Here is a 13,219-nt window from a genome sequence, read left to right as displayed (position 1 = left end):
CAGATTAGTACTCATGTACGTCAATAGCACAGTAAGGAATTAATTTTGATCCTTTATGAGTAATCACATAACTTCTGGGGCGAGCATCTTTTGTTATATGGTCTGATTATGTGGTAATTTCTGTTAACAGATTAATGAATAATTGAGGCCTTGTCTTTTGAGTAAAAGAGGACAGAGTACGTATTTGTTAGCTTTTATGTTTATTTGTGTCTCAAAACAATGAGGAATATTATACCCTCTGAGGAGTGAATATCTAGACTGGGAAGTTCTGTATTTCTGTGTTTATACTTGAACCATAACTGTAATTTTAAATTTGAAACTGTAAGCTTTCTTTTTTTAATTTTTTTGCTTGTTTAAATGTTTGTGAATCAAAAGGGCTTTTACCTTTCATTATATGTATGTTATATCTTGCTACCTCTGGATATTATTACCAAATTAGATAATAAAATCTCTTAAGGGAGGCCTATTGTAATTGGCTTTGAGCTAATGTATCAATTGAATATTCCTGAAATTTCAAGAAAATTAGCAAACTAAGAAATTGAATACTTTCAATGTGGGAAAAAATCCAAAACCTCAATGTACTAGAATAGAAACTAACTCAGAAACATTTTAAGAAGTTAAGTCAGCATAATTTAGATAATTTTTGGCAAACAGGACAACAGAATAATTTTGATTTAATAAGAATAGTTATGTATTTGATTTATCAGTATTAAGTATGACATCCACATAGATCTTTTTTCCTGCTTTTGTATGTTCTGCCTAAACTCAACCTGGTTTCTAACTGAATAAATTATCATTATTACTACAAAATGTTTAAGAGTATTGAGAGAAGAGAAAGTAAGAAACTGGTCAGGCAGACGGTTAAGATGGGTCCTTGGTAAAACTCCTTCAAACAAAGAACAGGCTGAAAATCAAACTGCAGGCCCTAGAGAAGAAATATTCTGTGTCCTTGAATGGAAACACCTACTGTGTGAACCCAGATGAACACATTCCACTCCTGGTTTAGACACATTTCTCCCTCCTTGTCACACCTTAGTCTCTTACTTTTCACCTACATTATATACGCCTACCTTTCTGTGATTGGCTGCAGGTTGAGTCTTCATTTACTTAGGATAAATCATCACTTCAACCCCTGATTGGTCTCACGCCAAGGTCTTGGGCCAAGCCTTCACCTCTGCCTCTAATTTGTTCTTTACACTATCATACCTCTTTCTAAGTGGTAGTTTCTCCAAGATGGCCTACACAGACCAATCAGCACACTCATCTCCTTCCAGTTCATAAAAACCCTCAGACTCAGTTTCATAGCTGGCAACAATCTTTCAGACCCCCTCTCCACTGTGAAGATCTTTCCTCTTTTGCTTGTTAAACTTTTGTTCGAACCTCACTTTTTGTGTCCACGCTATTCGATTTTCTTGGTTGTGAGACAAAAAACTCCAGGTATTACCTCAGACAATGAGGCTGCTACAATATGAGAAATATACATTTGTGTTTAAACAAATTGAATCAAGCATTTATATTATTTTTATAATAGTTATAATCATTTTTAATAGTGGCAAAATACACACAATAGAAAATTTAGCATCTTAATCATTTTTACAGTTCAGCAGCATTAAATACATTCACATTGTTATACAACCATCCCTACCATCCATCTCAAGAGATCTTTCCATCTTGAGAAACTAAAACTGTATCTTCCTTAAATAGTAACTCTTCATTCACTTTTCTTCCCAGCCTATTCTAAGTACCATTCTACTTTTTAGTTCTATGACTTTGACTACTCTAAGGTCCTCGAATCAGTGTAATCATTCAGTATTTGTCCTTTTGTGACTGGCTTATGTATCTTAACACAGTGTCCTCAAGGTTCCCTCATGTTGTATAGCAGGTATAAGAATTTTCTTCCTCTTAAAAGCTAAATAAAATTCCATTGTATGTATGTACTACATTTTATTTATCCATTCATTTGTCCATGAACACTTGAGTTGCTTCCACAATAATTACAATTTGCATGTTATCAAATTCTAAGACCATTAGGTTTTTAAAATCTTGGACTGTTACTATATTGAGTTAATGTGTGGATCTTAATTAGATACCTGTGCTATTTCTAAGTAAAATAATGCTGAAATATGAACTACTAAGCATAATTTTAAGGTGTACTTTTTTCTTGTTTTCATATGCAAATTAGAAACTTTATACATTTGAATTTGTTAACAAATGTGTTAATTTTGTCCACTTTGAGAAGTTTCACTGCAAGAGAAATGCAAGGATGTATAAAAAGCTGTAAAGTTTCAGGGAAAGTGAATTTGCCTTCAAGGAAGACTAAGGTCTGATGGGCTTACTATAAGATTTTCAAAAAAAAGCTTCAGTATGAGATACCAAACTAACAAAAAAGGTAGGATTTGGTTTTCTGGTTCATTAAATGGCAAATGTTTGTTATGCCCAGACCAAGTTGTTCCCCAAAGAAGACCACCAGAGTCCAGGAGTCAAAGCCAAGCGGCAAGGATCTTACTACAAGTTCGAACTTGGCTCCATTCCACAGCATACAAGAGGGCCTCAACAATGCGCGTAGTGCTTGCTTTTATAGCCCGGAGCAAACAGGATATGTAAAGTTACAGGGAACAAGGTACTTCTCTCTCGTTACAGCATGACAATTGGTTAACATTATACATTTAGTATTCCTTATCGGAGATCTCCCAGGTGATGTTTTTCAGTTTGAAAGAAATATGGAGGAATGTGTTTAAAGGGCCTTGGTGGTGCTGGGAGATATATGGGGATGTGCCTCATTCCTCAGTTTTGTATAATTGTGCTCTCAATAAGTGACTGTAAAAAGTATTTTTATTTTAGTTTTGCTTTTGGTTGGGGCTTAGTGCCTCACGCCTGTAATTCCAGCACTTTGGGAGTCCATGGTGTTTCCACCTGAGGTCAGGAGTTCAAAATGCCTGGCCACCACGGTGAAACCCCTTTGCCTACAATTTTTTAATTAGCCTGGTGATGATGACACGCACCTGTAATCCCAGCTACTTGGGAGGCTGAGGTGGGAGAATCCTTTGAACCCAGGAGTTGGAGGCTGCAGTGAGCTGAGATTGAACCATTGCACTCCCACTTGGGACAGAGCGAGACTCTTGTCTCAAAAAAAGTTATTTTTAAACTCTGTGCAGTCTGCCTGATAGCAGTTTCTGCTTCTACCAAAATAATTTTCCTTGTTTTATGTTGGCTTTATTATGTCCATGATTATTTAAGAAAACTACACATTATATTTTTTACTTTAGAAAGAGCCAAAGTTTTTCATAATCATAGTAACTCTCATATTTTACATTTTTTAAATTATACTTTAAGTTCTAGTAACATGTGCACAACATGCAGGTTTGTTACATATGTATGCTGCACCCATTAACCATCATTTACATGAGATATTTCTCCAATAATATCCTCTCCAACCCCACCTTCATACAGGCCCCAGTGTGTGATGTTCCCCACTCTGTGTCCAAGAGTTCTCATTGTTCAATTCCCACCTATGAGTGAGAACATGGTGTTTGGTTTTCTGTCCTTGTGATAGTTTGCTCAGAATGATGGTTTCCAGCCATCCTCTCCCTCTAATAATATTTAATTAATGAAGTGCTACAGCCAATTCTAAAAAGATCTAAGAGATTTTCACTTTAATCGCCAGATCATGGGCCCACTACAATCACTGCACTGGCCACCACCGCTGGAATGCATGCTACATCAATCTATTCAAACAGCTCATTTTGTTAGTAATTGGCAAGCCAACTTCAATCAATGTGGCATTCTCAACAAGGCATTGATCAAAAATTGGCTAATCAAAATTAATGATTTAAGACAGTCTGTTATTTGGCTTGAGATCGGTAGTGATCTTGAACATCGTGATGCAAATGTAGTGAGACTGAATACCTCTGATTTCTGTATCACTCGCATTCTATAACAAGACTGACCATTCATGGGAAATGGTCAAAGGACACTCCTGGATAGGGAAGATAATTTATCATTGGACATAACTTAATTAAAGAAACAAATTTTGAAGCCTCTCAAGCTCACTTATCCATTGTGCCTGAGCTGAGAAGTAGGATCAGGTGGCAGAAAATCTTTATGGATTGAACCCCCACAACTTGACTGCTATCAGCTCTACTAGTAAATTTTGGAATTATGTTTCTCTGTTTAATCGGTTTAGCCAGTGTGCCAGACGAAGAATCCTAAGGCCAAAACGAGAGAACAAACAAAGGCTTCATCACCATGGCACATTTATATAAAAAAGAAAGGGAGAGATACGCGGAAGTCAGGACACTGAATCCATAACGCCGAAGTCAAAGGTAAAGAACATAAATTGCAACATTTCGTGGACATTTATTAGTTCCCCACTAATACTTTTATAATTTCTTATGCCTGTATTTACTGCAGTCTCTGAACATAAACTGAAGATTTTATGGACATCACTTCCCCAGTGAATATCCTTGTGATTTCTATATGCCTGTTCTTCTACTTTAATCTCTTAATCCCATCATCTCTTTGTAAACTGAGAGGATGAATGCTGCCCTCAGGACCCTGTGATTGTATCAACTGCACAAATTGCTTGTAGAGCATGTGTTTGAACAATATGAAATCTGGGCCTTAAAAAGAACAGGGATAACAGCTATGTTCAGGGAACAAGAGAGGTAACTTGAACTGCCGCCAGGGAACAAGAGAGGTAACTTGAACTGGTCAGCCAGTGAGCCTGGACGAACAGAGCCAGTATTTCTCCTCTTTCATAAGCAAATAGAGAAATATCGCTGAATTCTTTTTCTCAGCAAGGAACACCTGGAGAAAGAGAATGCAATCTCTGAAGGTAGGCTTATGATCTGCCCCTTTTAAGGCATCCTGTCTTGGTCGGTTGAAGGATGAAATAAGCCCGGTCTCCATAGCTTCCCAGGTTTATTAGGATGAGGAAAATTCCCACCTAATAAATTGTGTCAGACAGGTTATCTGCTCTCAAACCCTGTTTTCGATACGCAGTTATCACAACAATGCGAGCCGGAAACTTCATTAGCAATTTTAATTTCTCCTCATCAGGTGGTCCTGTAATCTCAGCCTACTCCATTTGCTTTGTATATTTTATTACCTTGTGAAGTATGTGATCTCGCACTCCACACCCTATTCGCACTCCCTCCCCTTTTGAAAATCTGGTTTTAAGGCTCAGGAACATCATGGATCCTGGCCGCATGTGTGATGTCTTCCTGACACCCAGTTTTAAATTTCTCTCGTGCCTTTCCCTTTTATTTCTCAACCCAGCCGGTGACACTTAGGAAATAGAAAAGAACCCACATTAAACATCGAGCAGGTTCTCCTGACACAGTGACTCAATCCTGAATCCCAGCACTTTAGGAGGCTGAGGTGGGTGGATCACGCAGGTCAGGAGATCAAGACCATCCTTTGCTAACACAGTGAAACTCGCCTCTAGTAAAAAAAAATACAAAAAATTAGCCAGGTGTGGTGGCGCACCTGTAGTCCCAGCTACTTGGGAGGCTGATGCAGGAATGATGGAACCTGGGAGTGCAGAGCTGCCATGAGTCGCAGATTGTGCCACTGCACTCCAGCCTGGGCAACAGAACGACTCCTCTCAAAAAAACGGTGGCTCAAGCCTGTAATCCCAGCACTTTGGGAGGCCGACGGGCTGGATCAATGGTGTGTCAGGAGATCGAGACCATCCTGGCTAACACGGGTGAAAACCTTCTCACTAAAAATACAAAAACTGTCAGCAGGTGTATGGCTTTGGCTGCCTCAGCAGTCCCAGCTACTCGGAGGCTGGAGGCAGGGAGAATAGCGAAACCCGGCATGGAGCTTGCAGTGAGCTGACATCCGCCACTGCACTCCAGTCTGGTGACAGAGCGGGACTCCGTCTCAAAAAAAAAAAAAAAAAAAAAACAAACGAAAAGAAATGTGCAAGAAGTAACCCAGCTTACTTGATATGTTACTATTCATAAGTTATATAGCAAGGGTTGTGAAATAAAAAGAGATAATCAGCCTTCCCGTGGGTATATTAGTACAGGTAAAAACATATTTATGTAAATATTTTAGAAAATGTTATGGCACATGAAAATTCCTGAAAATTTATCAGTGCCTTTGTTGTTTGTGATATGATTCTATCTGCTTAGACAACACAGATAGTGTATCAGTCATAATTGCAATTATTTTTACACCTTTACTTCTTTAATGTGAATCTAGCATCTTCTTGGCCAGTAGTTTTCAATGAAGGAGTCACACTCCTAACCTACGGAGTTTTATTATTATACAGATGTTTAGGCCTTTTCCAGACTTGCTGAATCTCTTTGCTATATAACACTGATACTTTCCTAGTATATTCTAAAAATATGCCTAATATATTCATGAGATATTATAGCAGGGTTATTATATGCAGTTTTTTCCTGTAAATTATGTCTATTTTATAAGCTGCTTATATCTACTCTTCTTTGAAAATGGAATACATTATTAATTATAGATATTTAATCTAAAACTTTGTTATCAGTTATGTTTTTCTCATAATAAGCTCTCACCGCATATTTTGCTGTTGAAAATTACCAATTTTGGGCTGGGCACAGTGGATCATGCCTGTTATCTCAGCAGTTTGGGAGGCCGAGGCGGGCAGATCACTTGAGATACGGAGTTTGACACCAGCCTGGCCAACATGGTGAAATCTTGTCTTTACTGAAAATACAAAAATTAGCTGGATGTGGTGGTGCCTGCCTCTAGCCCCAGCTACTCAGGGAGCTGACGAAGGAGAATTGCTTGAACCTTGGAGGCAGAGTGAGCCCAGATCAGGCCAGTGCACTCCAGCCGGGGCGACAGAGCGAGACTCCATACCAAAAAAAAAAAAAAAAAAAAATTATCAATTTAATTAACTACAGCCATTTCATGATTTTTGCAATCAAGTCTTTTATTTCATTATGATGCTTCCCTAAAAGCTCTTGCATCAGTTACATGTGAGAGTGCTTTATCTGCAACAGACAAGAACGTTCTCAGAGCCCTGTAGAAAAGCACTATAGCAAGTATTTTGGGGGGTACAGGCCTGTGATGGTATTATTTAAGCAATTTTGAGACTATACTAGTGAACTAAATCAAGATTTTTACATTTCTAGTAGAGAAGAAAATTAATTCATCAGAATGTTAACTCAAGATCAGTTGGAACAAAAATTAATTACATAGGACTGAATTAACTGATAAAAGATGATTGTGGGAATTGTTTGTAATATTGCTGCTGTTTTAAGATACTGTTTTCTGAGTATGTTATCAAACATTTCATCTTTTTTTATAAGTAAATGTAACTTGTAATAATTTAGTAGAGTACGCTATTGTAACCTGAAGACAAAATATGTAATAATGACAATCTTTTCTCCTACCTGAGCCCTCCAGAATTTAGAAGTTCTTATTGAATATTCTTGTTGTTGGGGAAATATACTTATTTGCATAGGTTTAATTCAAATCTATCCACCTTAATGCAAAGACATACTTGATAACTTTGGTTTTACAGCCAAGGCCTTGCCTGAAATATCATATTTGAGAATGATGTTCATTTATTTTAATATTACAACACACTTCTAAGGAACTAAGGCCAATTTTATGGAGGCAATGCTTACAAAACTCTCTTGGGATAAACTCCCTGGTACCTGGCTTATAGTCTATCAAGTCTTAGGGGTGCATTAGGAAAATAATTCTTGTAGGTCTAGTAACCTTGTAATATTTTGGGAACTTCAGAAAGAAAGGAATTTTCCCACATTTATAGCAACTACATGTATTATCTTGTGGTAAATTCTTGGCTTGTCTTTCTAGCTTCAAGAGGCTTTCCAAAGTCTAATCTGAGATTCCTTATTACAACTTTCAAGAAACTAAATTTTAGAAAGTCTATAAGGCAAATATGACAGTTTTATGTATCAACTTGGCCAGTGTATACTACCCAGTAATTTGATCACACATGGATCCTGGTGTTGCTGTGAAGGTATTCCATAGATGTGGTAAACATTTATAATCAGTTGACCTTAAAAGTAAAGGAGAGTACCTTCATACTGTTGGTAGGAGTTTTTTAATCACTTGAAACGCCTTAGAGCAAAACTGAAGTTTATCACAACTTTGAAAAGGAAATACTGCCTCAAGACTGCAACACTGCTAATAAGAATGGCTATTATTAAAAAGTAAAAAAATAAATGATGCTGGCAAATTTTTGAAGAAAAGGAAACACTTATACACTTCTGGTGAGAATGTAAATTAGTTCAGCCATTGTGGAAAGCAGTGTGGTGCTAAAGAGAACTACCATTTGACTAAACAATCCCATTATTGAGTATATACTGAAAGGAATATAAATCATTTTACCATAAAGATATATGCACATGTATGTTTACTGCAGAACTATTCACAACAGCAAAGACATGGAATCAACCTAGATACCCATTGATGGCAGATTGGATAAAGAAAATGTGTACATATACACCATGGAATACTACACAGACATGAAAATAATGAGACCATGCCATCTGCAGCAACATTGATAGAGCGATAGAGCTGGAGGCCATTATCCTAAGGAAAATATATCAGGAACAGAATACCAAATATAGCATGTTCTCACTTATAAGTGGGAGCTAAAATATTGAATATACATCAACACACACAAGGGAATAAAAGACAGGGGGACCTACTAGAGGATGGAGAGTGGAGGAAGGTGAGGATTGAAAAACTACCTTCTATATACTATGCTTATTACCTGGGTGACAAAATAACCTGTACACTAAACCACTGTGACTTGCAATTTACCTGTATAACAAAGCTGCACATATACCCCTGAAACTGAAAGTTTAAGGAAAAAAGACTACAATATTAGCTTTTGCCTGCAAATTACCAGTCTACCAGCATGCCTTTCAGATTTGAGACTTGCCAACTCCCAAAATTACATAGGTGAATTCTTTGAAATAAATTGTACATATTTATATATATTCTGTTTCCTTAGAAAACCCTGACTGATGCCAATTTTGGTACCAGGAAGTGGGGAGATGCTTTAACAAATAATAAAAATTTAGAAATGGCTTTGGAATTATGTAATGAACAGAAGCTAAGTATTTCTGAGACACAAAATAGAAAATAGCTAGATTTCTGAGATTATCGGTATAAATATAGATTGTTAAAGGCAATTGTGATGAGAGCTCAAATAATAACTGTACAGAATGCTTCCATTATTATAAAAATACATGTATTGTCACGAATAAGGAATTGCTAAGAAACATGAATGTTACATGTGCTTCTGGTGAAAGCTCACATGGAAATGAGGCACACAGAATTGGATGATGAAAGGAAGGAGATCCTTATCATGAAGTGGCAGGAAACTTGCCTCAACTGTGTTCTACCATTGGATGAAAAGTAGATCCTGTCAGTAATAAACAAGAGTATTGAGCTGGGGAGATTTTCCACAAATTATGGAAGGTATGACCTTATTTCCTCCTTATAGTAAAATGAAAAAAAAAAAAAAAGAGAGAGAGAGAGAAAGAAAAAGAAAGAAGGAGAGAAGAAAGAAGCAAGCAAGAAAGAGAAAGAAAAGAAAGAAAGAAAAGAAAAGAAACAGAGAAAGGTCATTTTAATAAAAAAAGAACTAAAACTTGATAATTTGGAAAATTCTCAACTTCTCTAGATAGCCAAGATGAGCAAGCATGTGGTTAAAAGAATGCCAAGGGTCTAGCTAGACAACTTTTGGTAAAAAGATTATGTGTGTGACTCATGGATTCGATCAACTATCTCAGCAGCAGCCAAGAATAAAGATGAATTATCCAAAAAAGATCTTTGGAGAAGCCTCTTGTCTGATGGTTTGGACCCCCATGAATTGCACAGGCTACCAATAAGGTTTTTGAAAATGTTGTGTTGGCAGAAACATTGCTAGCCTGGAATTAAAGAGATTATGATATTTTACATCTGAATTATAAACTTCATTCAGTGAAATTTGATCCTGTTTTACTTTATTTTTTTCCAGTGTCTCTACTACTGCTTTTAGCTACTGTGAGGTTTCTTTCTGTTCTCTACTTAGGAATGCTTATTATCTATAGATAAATTTTTCTAGATGATTCTTCTATATTATTACAATTTGCCCCTTTCTGTCTTCTAACAATTTACTTTGGCAAAGCTGGAATTTATATATCACTAATATTCTCAATATTCTATGCATAATTATTTATTATTATTTTTATGATTAATTGTATGATTCTTTTTAACCTGATACTAATCCCATTTCATTGAGTCTATGTTGTCTATAGTTTCAATTTGAGGTAGATTTCAAGTGTTCTGTTAAGTGTTTATAAAATCACCTGTCCCCTCATTTTACTCCCAGAGAGATGGGCTGGGGTATTTGTTCCTGACTTTGTTGGGGAGGATGTAGCTGAGAATGGATATTAGATAAGTGTGTTTTCTAGATTATTGAAATGCTTTATTGGTACTCAAAACCTGCATTTTAGTTCTAGTCACTCTCCTGTTAGCATTAGTTTATTTTAGAAACTGTCTCATTATTTGATATTTTGCTGAATATTTTACTGGTTTTCAGTGTTTCTTCCTATAGTTTTTAAGGAACTTAGAGTGTGTTTTCAGTAACCTTCACAACTCTAATTCATCTAGAGTTCCCAGTAAAATTGTGACAGTGCCCATATTACTTTTTACAAAAGCAATGAAAAAGAGCTGAAATGCCTCCTGACCATTTTCCAAACTGATTTATCTAAAAGCCACACAAATGAACACATTTCCCAGAGAAATCAAGTTTCTTATAAGAGATATCTGGCACTGACATATTATTCAATAAAACTAAGTACTTCCTAAGGCAACCGATCTAGAGCATTTCTCAAGAGGAGTACATTACCAGCTGCTGAAAGAATCCTCCCCAAAGTAAACAAGTTCACAAAATCAAGAATAGCAATGAAAACATATCTGTTGGTGCTTTGTTTTAAAGTCAGGATTGAATACAAAAACTTACTGAAAGTATTGCAAGCATGTCTTTATGTTTTCAGGTGCATATTATATTGTGCCTTAGTTTCAATTTTCTGTTACCTATTTAGAAATATAAATATTATAGTTTTCATATTTATTTTTTAACTTTTTTCAATTGAAAATATATTTGTTTAACATGATTATATAGTTTAGTGTCAAATATTAAGAATCTAATTTTAAATAGGTAAATATTATTTTGAATATTTTAAAATATTATTTATTAGAACACAGAGCTACTTTTTATTTATACTGTTAAAAATATGGAGTGTATTGCACTTTATTAATTGAGAAGAAACTGCAACAATAATTACAAAACAATGTATTAAATTTAATTGGGAACAAAAGTATGCACATGTGTAATATAAATAGAGAATGGAAGCAAATAGAAAGTACAAAAATTGCTTGCAAAGTGTCTTAGTTTGGTATGCTATAGCAAATTACTATAGAATGAGTAGCTTATAAACAATATTAATTGATTTCTCATAGTTCTGGAGGCTAGAAGCCAAAGATCATGATGCTGGCATAGTCAGGTTCTGTTGAGAACCCTCTTTCAGTTTACAGACTGCTGTCCTTTCATTGTATTCTCACAGGGTGGAAAGAGAGTGAGAAAGCTTTCTGGGGTCTCTTTTATAAAGGCACTAATCCCATTCATGAAGACCCCACCCTCATGACCTAAATTTACCTATGTAAGGTTCTATCTTTCAACACCATAAAACTTGGGGTAAGAATTCAACATATGAGTTTTGCAGGGAAACAAACATTCAATCGATAACGCAGAAGTTAACAAAAATCTGGTGAGTGTTATTTGACTGTTATTTTGGGGAATAGAATTGTAAATAAACTAAAAAAAAAAAAAATGCTTTCTATATCCTTTCATTGACAAATGAGATATTTGCTATATTTTCTAGAATATTCATGACACAGAGTATTCTACTAAGAATCTATAATTGCATACAAGAAGAATTTGAGTATTTTTGTTTCTCGTCTTTAGTATGAAATTAGTAACATTTGATTTTCGTGGATATGTGCTTGTTATATAAAACATAATATTGAGGACTCTTTCTATTATCAAGAAATTTCTGCCGGGCGCGATGGCTCAAGCCTGTAATCCCAGCACTTTGGAAGGCCGAGACGGGTGGATCACGAGGTCAGGAGATCGAGACCATCCTGGTGAACACGGTGAAACCCCGTCTCTACTAAAAAATACAAAAAAAACTAGCCGGGCGAGGTGGCGGGCGCCTGTAGTCCCAGCTACTCGGGAGGCTGAGGCAGGAGAATGGTGTGGACCCGGGAGGCGGAGCTTGCAGTGAGCTGAGATCCGGCCACTGCACTCCAGCCTGGGAGTCAGAGCGAGACTCCGTCTCAAAAAAAAAAAAAAAAAAAAAAAAAAAAAAAAAAAAAAGAAATTTCTGTCTAGATTCTAGAACTACAGAAAAAGAGAGATATCATAAATAATCAGTTTTCCTGGACATTGTTAAAGAAGCATTTGAAACAGTTGTACCACTTCAAAACATTGTCCTAACAATTCCCTTCCCTCCCAGACAAACACAGACCCTTAGTCTACATAAGAAGAGTGAGAAAAAAATCCTCAGGGTCAAGTTATCAACATAACCTAAGTGAAATGGAGAAATTCCAAGAAAATTACTTAGGGCAGTTGGGGTTTAGGTTGCTTCATGTTGGGTGAGGCAAGCATGTGCCCAGACAATGGACCTGTGATAGTTGCCTATGCAGATGTGAGCAGGCAGGAGTCAGGACAGACATGGTTAGGTTCTTGGTATTTCTTTTCTGTCTTATTTAAAGTTAACCTGTTCTTTCTTTCCTCACTCCATTGATATTTAAATTTACAATGTGATGGTCACTTCTAAATTAATGAAAAAGATGTATAAATAACCATGATTAAAGAACTGGAAGAGGATCCTTTGGTAGTTCATAAGTGTGATGATTAGGTTTTCACATTGGTGTGTGAGATGTGTCTCCCTCAAACATTTTATGACATCGGCATATTATCCTTCTGATGTAAAAAGAAAAAAAGTACTAGAGGAAATACACTTGTCTAGTAATATAGAAGTAGACCTGGTCATCTCAAATCATGTAAAAAATGGAAATTAATGAATCAACTAAAGTTTACATTGTTTTTTATTTTCTGCTCATATATTTGTCTCATACTTTTTGTCTTCAAAAACATTCTCAGAGACAAATACATTTAGAGATGATCCCAGAATTGTTT

The 13,219-nt window shown here is 36.1% G+C and overlaps 1 non-coding gene across 1 annotated transcript; it reads left to right on the top strand.

Annotated features, from left to right (window-relative positions):
• Positions 1-12,906: 12,906 nt before the first annotated feature.
• Positions 12,907-13,009, top strand: LOC116270175. The gene has a single exon (XR_004178101.1). It is a non-coding gene; the product is annotated as a small nucleolar RNA U13 (small nucleolar RNA).
• The last annotated feature ends 210 nt before the right edge of the window (positions 13,010-13,219 follow it).

The sequence above is a fragment of the Papio anubis genome, chromosome 13, assembly GCF_008728515.1.
Source record: "Papio anubis isolate 15944 chromosome 13, Panubis1.0, whole genome shotgun sequence".
Lineage (NCBI taxonomy): Eukaryota > Metazoa > Chordata > Mammalia > Primates > Cercopithecidae > Papio > Papio anubis.
This window is presented reverse-complemented; position numbering and strand designations above follow the sequence as displayed.